Below are 8,003 nucleotides of genomic sequence, written 5' to 3' on the forward strand. Positions count from 1 at the left end.
CCATAGGAAAAGCAGGGGAAGATTTCCTGCCAGGGAAAGCCTGGCTGGTGGGTCTGGCTGCCCTGCAGCAGCTGGGGAGATCTTGAGGCATGAACTGCTGCTGCCAGGAGATTTCAGCTTCAGTGATAGACTGGTTTGGGAAGTCTTGGTTTAACATCTGTACTGTTGTTTCTACCTCTGGAACACCGGTGCTCCCATAGTGGGGAAATGAAACAGTGAAGAGGCTGTTGTGAGCAGCTCGGGTTTGTTCACTGAGTTGCCCGTGGGGCAGCCAGAGTCAGCTGCAGTCAGCATCTCGAGAGCCTGCATCAGAGAGCAGCACAGCTATGGAGGTAAGAGGTGAGGGTATCGCAGCGAGTGCCCTTGTGGGCAGCACTGGGGTGATTATGCCCTTGGGCTGCAGGGTACGTTGGCACTGGAGGTCAAAATGATATCAAATCTTGACACCCCCCAAACTCAGTGCAAGGTCTCTCAGTCTCTCATCCCTAGCAGATCAGACTTGCAGTGATGCCTGATTCCCAGAAACAAGGGAGGAAAAAGAGGCAACAGGGGGGGAAGGAGGACAGGGATGCTGTTGGAAACTGTTGGCCTTTTAAGACCTCTTATAAAGTCTCTTTATTATTGCAAAGATGAGCTTGCTATAAACTCCCGAATGGACAGACGGCAGCTGAGATGCGAGAGAACGGGGCCTAAGACAGTTTTCTATTATCTGGGAGATTTCTGTCTTAATAGAAGCTTTCAGAGCCAGCACGAGTGTTGAGCTGTAAAATTATGCCCCTGTAGGAACAATGTGTTCTGATGGAAAAGGCAAATAAATTGTTTTGTGACTTGATATTGGACACACAGTATTGCTCTGTTGGTTCTGAAGTCAGAAAGACTCCATCACAGATAGTGAGCCTTAATATCTTCTGTGGCAAAAATAAAAATCACTTTCTGTTCTCACTAAGAAAATACTTTGCCCCTATGGGGTAATTCCTGTTAAAGTTGGCTGCTCTGTCCATCTTGCAGAAAGTTTTCTTCTCCTCTGTAGCACAGGGCAGCAACCCTTTCTACTGTTGTACACACATTTTTCCTTAATTTTTCTTTTCACAGTCTCTACTATCTCAGCCTGTAACTGTGAAATTAATGTTTACATAATTCAAACTATTTAAAACTAACCAAAGCAAACTGTCAACTTCCAGTTTGGGCTGAAATGGAGAGCAGTCCATGCACCAGTAGACACACATGTATACCCACCTGCCTGTCACACAACAGGATTAAATGCCAGCAGCCCATAATTTCAGGTTAGCCAAGGCTTCTCCACCCCAGTGTTTTATGCCTTGCAATTTCAGTGCTCTTCAGAGAGGCCAGACCTCTCTGCATGCAGAGAATGGTTGTGTAGGCCTATGGTCAACAAAACAGATCATGTACTTGGTCTTGCCATTACTTTATTTATCTTACTACTTGCTTTACTCACCAGTTCTGGGTGGTGTCTCTTTCTGGGACGCCAGCCACAGCTTCCATTATTGGCTGCACCCTTTATCATAATTCTGCATTACTTCCTTTTCTGCCAATGGCAATCACATAAGTGCAATGGATTATTTACCTCCTTTCAGTTTAAATATGATCTATGTATTTCAGCTCAGCTTAATAGCCCTTACATTAACAGTGCATTTCTGTTAAAGGATTTTAATTGGATGCATGTCCCAATAATTCACACAACAATATTTATTTTTTCTGCCAAAAAACTTAATTCAATAGAGAGCCTGCCTTCATAGTTTACAGGTTTCTAAAGAGAATGAATCTAATGAATTTTTAGTGTTAGGCTTTTCTTCCACTTTCTTTAATCTGCAGTCAAGGAAATGTAATTACTTTTCACCTTGTCTTCTGTTTGCTTTTTGCATTCCACTTCTCCTGTACTTGGGTATGAATCACGCTTTATTTGGAATCATGGAAGAACAGGCATGGGTGTGCTGCTGGTTCTGCGTCAGGTCTATACTTTCAGTAGAGACACTCAGCTGCTATAAATCAGCAAAGGAGTCAATGAAGCCAACTTGGTTTAGACAAGCAAGGGATGTGACCCTTGGTCTTCTGCAAGAGAAGGTCCTTAGCCCTACCCCTTTGAAAATTCTAACTTAAACCAAAACAAAAGAATATATGGCTGTCAATCAAACACATACTGTTTCTTCTCTTGGTGATGGTTTGCTCTTGTGGGTTTTTTCCTCCTCCTAGGAATGCAGTTGATAGAATTCAGATAAAAACCCAGTGCCTAAGAAAGACCCTTCAGCAAAATGTTTGTCCGGCACTGTTAGAACTTGCCCCTGGATAATGACTTAGATCCACCTTTATCTTTCTCTTGCAACTCTCACACAATTAAGCAGACAATTCCAGTGTTCACTGAAACTTACTGATGATTATCAGTCTGAATCTGCTCCTACTGACAATAAATTTTACACTGGTGGAACAGAGCGGGCTTTGGCCCATCTCTTGCAGGTTACCTGCCTATACTCAGTACTTCTTTTGAAACCTCATGCTCTATCAGTGAAGCAATAACTCTGTAGGCTCAGCTGAGCTTTCCCTTGAACCTGGTCTCTAATTAACCACTGCTTTAATTTCTTATCAGCAGATTAGCTTACTGCAGAAACATTTGGCATTTCCATAGCTTGTCAAGTCACATAGGAACGCAGCTTCTGTCATCTTGCCACAACCTTAGTGTTACACAACATATCAGCTGAAGTCTTAGAAGTTTTCCAGACCTTTTAATCTTCACTTCTTGCTTCCTATTGATCCTTTCAAATAGATGTCATTCCACCCACAGACATTTTGCCCCATGGGGATCTAAACCAAGCTGGGATGAGTAAAGACCCATTTCATACACCGAGGAAAACAGAAGAAAGATTAGGGTCTAACTATAAGCCTCTATTTATGAAGGCAGTAAAGCTTGCACTTCATCCATTCCTGTTGTAATAACTGGTGTTGTGAGAGCTATGGAAACCACAGCCTTATTTGTACTAGATGTTGTACAAATGTATAATGAAGAGGAAGTGTTAAGTTCTGAAAGACTGCCTAGAAATGTAAGAATAAAGTCAACAGGAAGAGCCAACCAACAGACAGGCGTATGGGAAATATGACAAAACTTCTATCTACAGAGGAATTCACTGGTCAAAACAAATTACCTGATGAGCGGTGCTGTGATTTCTGTGGGTATTGTGGCATATCCTCAGCCCAGAGCACATGTCTAAGTCTAATTGAAGAAATTAATGTTTAGCATGTGCTTCAGTGCTTTGCTGAATCAGATTCATACAGTACTGCCACCAGCCATGTTAACACTGGATGGAGATGAGCTAATGTGTCTGGTATCAGTGAAATTCCTTAGTGTCTCCCAAATGGAGTACGTTGTGTCCAGCCAGAAGAACTGAAGCCCCTTTCTGTACTGTGATTTTCAACTCTGATTAAACCATCTCAACATACATTCCCGAGCCCACTGATGTAATTGATTCCTTCCAGAGAAAACACTGTGTAGAGCAACACTGCCAGGAAATGGGAGCCCTCACATTTGGAGCCAGTGTTTGTTGTAAATATCCTGACTGACGTCTTTTGTGTGGCAGCTTGAGAAGAAGCTTGTTTTGTCATCCTTTTCAACTGCACTATTGTCCAAGTCTGGAAAGAAACCGGGATCTCATCTGTGGAGAAGAAAAATCCATCTTAGAAAAGGAGATGAAATACAGTAAGGGCAAAGGCAGCCTTGAAATGGGTTTGCAGTGAGAAAGTACGTTTCCTGGAGGTCTTGTCAAAATAATCTTTATCAACAAAGGACTATTAAGTGCTATGAGATTTGAGCTTTTCTTTGCTGTTATTGTAGGTTCAGTGAGTCAATATTCATTTCCCAAAAGTGATGCTCTCCCTGACCTATGGTTGCAACGTGACCCTCTGCCCCTTGCTTCAAACAAATCCAGCAGCTTTGCAGTGCTCTAGAAGCAGCCAGCTCACCTAACTCTGAGGCATTTCCCAGAAGCAGCAAAATTCAAGGGGAGTTTTGCAACTAACCTGAGTGTTTGTGCTAGGCACTCTACCACAGCTACAGCATAGACTGGAGAGCCCTTCTGCTGAAAGCAACAAGCCCCTTGTCTCTGTAAGTACTGCAGATGTGCAAAGCCCCTTTATGAATTAAGAAGCAAAGATACATTAAAAAAAAAAAAAACAAAAAAAAACAACACAACAAAGAAAGAAAGAAACCAGTTTGTTCACATGCTAGTAGTATTAAATGTCATTATATTGTTAAGCATCACAGTTACTGAGCTTGGACCAGAGCTCTCACCAGCTGAAACCAGTTAGTGACTGCAGGCTAAGGCATCTGGGCAGGCCAGCACCGACTGGAAGTGCACTTACAACCCTTTGCCACCTTTTTTTCTTCCTATCTGAGAGTTACATCTACATTTCAGATGACAAGGAATCAACATAAATGTACCTTTGTTCCCTAGAGAGACAAAAGTGATGGAGATGTGGAACATATGCAGGATGGAGGACTCTACTCTCTGGACTCCCTCCATGGTGTTTTATAGATTCTGGCATGCCCATGGATGGTGGGTCATGGTGTGGCAGAGAATGATACTGTCACACAGCTGGGTGAAGCTAAGGGGCTGCCCCTTTGTGGTATTAATATGAAAAAGCCCTTTTGCAGGAAGACATAAATAAGGAGGGACTGCAAAGCCAATGAAAAATATTGTTTTTCGGTGGGTTTGCATTGTTTTTGTATTCTCCCAGGTGTCTCATTAAAAATGCATTAAAATGAGACAATTAGCTGCTACTGAGAATTTATTATGCTGCTGCATCAAAGTTCTTTGGAGTACTTCACAAATACTGAGCTGAGTAATTGTATCTATCTCTACTGTATGCCACAATGGCAATGGACAAAGGTGAGGGTCCTGGGAAGATATAGTCTGTAATGAGGTAAGGAAATGAATGTTTAAGTAGTCTAATTATAAGCAGCATATATAAACTAATGTGATTAGCAGTGGCTTGACTGGCTTTTTTATTATTATTTGCCACTTGCTTCCATTCAGTTTCCTTCTGGTTGGTTGCAGCATAGGTACCCTGATAATCAAATAAGAAAAAACAGAAGAAATACTCATTCCAAAACAAACAAACAAACAAACAAACAAACACACACAAAAAATAATTCGAAAGCCCTTGTGCTTCTTAAAAATGGAAAATGTGGGCACGTGTCATCCAGAAACCACCACCTGACAGTTGCAGCTTCTTCCACAGGTCTCTTCTGGCCTTGTTTCTTCTCTTATTTCTAGAGCAGAACTCAGGTCTCAGCTGCACTCAGAACTAAAAGTATCAAGACCAGCCTTCCCTGGTCAAACCTACCATGCACGCACAGCCAGTCCCAGTGTGTGTTGCACTCACACCATAGATGATGTCCTCCTTGGGCACACGGGTGCTTGATTCCTGCAAGCAGAGCCACCAATGTGGAGTGCAGGACCTTCACCTTTCCCTACTCTGAGCAGTGATGCACCACTTTTGCACATCTGCAGCATACTACTGCTGCTTCTGCCTCTGCAGCTCTCTGCTTCTGGGTATGGGTTTGCACCCCAGGAAAGGAGAGAAAGAAGTAAGAAGAGCAGTATGGCAGGTGAGTGGCAGGAGAGGATTTCTGATTAACTTTTTCACAGACTTTATTTGAGAATTTATTTGAGAACATACCGGTTCCAGTTTTCATAACAATGCATTTTCCCTTGACAAGTGCTGATTTCATTTTATATAGTTGTCTAAATAGTTATCATATCTCCAATGCTGCTAGCCAGAAATGACTCCCCAGTGTGCCAGATCCAGACCTTCCAGTAATTTGTGTATGTAAATTCAGATTATTATCAGGTTCACACGTAACAAAATGAAAGAGCGTATACAAATTATCTGCATAGAAATCTCCATAAGATATTCACATGTGGAAAATTAATGTTTCTTGTTTGTATAAATGTCTGAACATGTAAGATCTAACAATCAATCTCTCATGTACCCATACAGCTCAGAAACATGTGGCAGTGAGTCCTAACATCATCTTCCAGTAGTTCACAAAATGTGATTGCTTGCTGACAGAAGCTGATCAGAATTGAGAACTGAGAACTGTTATGATCAGTTCTTTGCCACTGTGAGTCTATAATGTCCTTTTTTTTTTTCTTTTTTTTTTTCCTTGCTATGAATTTTACTTGTATAACAGTCAACTTAACTATAGTGATCTGGGAATTAGCAGCCAAGGATTGTTCAGCACTGCATGATGCTCAATGCAATTAGCAGAGTTAATAAAATGTTGGACAGGTGCCTCATACCAGGGGAAAAAAGGCGTTGTTCTCACTTGCTTAGGATCAAACAGTTACATTACCTTATTTCCTTTAAGAAAGCATTCTTAAAATGGAATGAAATGAAGAACAAAATCACTGACCCGTTACTGGCTGAATTCAGCTTCCTTGTTTTCTACTTCCAGGATAAGACCTTCAGAAAACAATATGAAAATGCTTGCAGAGGGGCACACATGCAAAAGGTGCACCAAAACAGACAAAACCTGGAGACAGTTACCTTGGAATATCTGAGGAACAAGTTGAAGTCAGCTCTGATTGTAACAGAAGTCAGAGAAGAACAAATTTACTGTTCCTCCTCCTTTTGACAGAGCTCATCTTTGGAAGTCATACACTCAACAGCTTAACATCTGGGAAGATGTTAGAAAATGAGTCAGTGAGAGACAGGTGAAAAATACTGATGTGCAGAACTGCGGGGAGAAGGCCTTCATGCTCCTCCTGGAAGGTCCATGAAGTGTAAGAAAAACAAGGACACTGTCAGTAAGGTAAGCATGCTAATCTACTCATATGATTCTGTGAAAGTCATTTTCGGTCCACAGTTGTCATGTTGGTGCTGCTGGTGAATATAACATGGGAGAGTGACTTACTGAAGGCCTGGGCTGGGAAGCTGGCCTTTGCTCACAGGACTGTAGCCACCCTGGGCTAAGAGAGTTCCCTAATCCCGCTTATCTGGAGTATTTACACTCCTCACAGCACCCAAGTGTCAGCAGGTATAGGGCAGCCACGTTTCAGCTTTGAGTCATCAGGGGAAAGCAGTCAGGTCCAGGGCCTGTAGCGACTGGAAATCGTAACCTGGGGTTGGCTGCGTGTGCTCTGCAGGATGATTCGGTGGGCTTGATCCATTTTCCCCACATACACACATAAAACACCCACACATCTGGCTTGTATTAGCGTGCCCTCGTTGGCAATTGCTCTAAAGACAAACTCATCTGGGAAGAACTGGAGCGTCTGAACCAGCTGCAGCTTACCCAGCCTGTGTAGAGCACAGGTAGAGCGAGGGAGCAGCAGAGGACCTGCACTGTCATGCTCAGCCAGCTCTGGGCATCCTAACGGCCAACCTGACAAGGTGCCATACTTCCAGAGAATAGCATTTCCTGAGCATTTGCAATAACCTTTTGTTTGTAAATCTGAAATGCCATGCCCTCTTTTTCTAGCTCAGTCATTTTGCTTTTCCAAGACGTATACTTTCAGAAATAAATAAATAAATAAACACCATGCCTTATTTTCACTATTTGGGAGCCAAAGGCATCCACCAAAGTCACAGCTCTCTAATCGCAGGGTTCAGGGAGCCAGAAACACAGGACCTTTCCCATACACCGTGGGTCTGCAGGGAGGCGAGGACAAGGTTTGGCTACGGTCTCTGCCTCCAGCAAGGAGGAGCTGCGCGAAAGGTGCATTGAGAGAATTCTGATCACCACAACTGCCAAAGCCAATTACCAAGAGGAGGACGCTATAATTATATCAGGGAACAGCTGTACTTCATTAGGAGCCCTCGCGAGGCGGCTCGATGCTCGGCCACGTTACGCACGGCCGCTTTACGCCTTTCCTCGCTTTCCTTCCCTGCCCGAGCTCTGGCACGGTCCCGGGCGCTGCAGCTGCAGGAGCTGTGCCGTGTCCCTAGAGCCGCACCTGCCCCGCGGGCCGCGCTCTGTCTCGCAGCCAGGC

At 43.4% G+C, this 8,003-nt stretch overlaps 1 long non-coding RNA gene across 1 annotated transcript; it reads left to right on the plus strand.

The window, feature by feature from the left end:
• Positions 1-11: 11 nt before the first annotated feature.
• On the plus strand, positions 12-7,995 carry LOC104913287. Its single transcript, XR_795272.2, has 3 exons — positions 12-4,111; positions 6,010-6,133; positions 6,467-7,995. It is a non-coding gene; the product is annotated as an uncharacterized LOC104913287 (long non-coding RNA).
• The last annotated feature ends 8 nt before the right edge of the window (positions 7,996-8,003 follow it).

Source organism: Meleagris gallopavo, chromosome 15 (genome assembly GCF_000146605.3).
Source record: "Meleagris gallopavo isolate NT-WF06-2002-E0010 breed Aviagen turkey brand Nicholas breeding stock chromosome 15, Turkey_5.1, whole genome shotgun sequence".
NCBI lineage: Eukaryota > Metazoa > Chordata > Aves > Galliformes > Phasianidae > Meleagris > Meleagris gallopavo.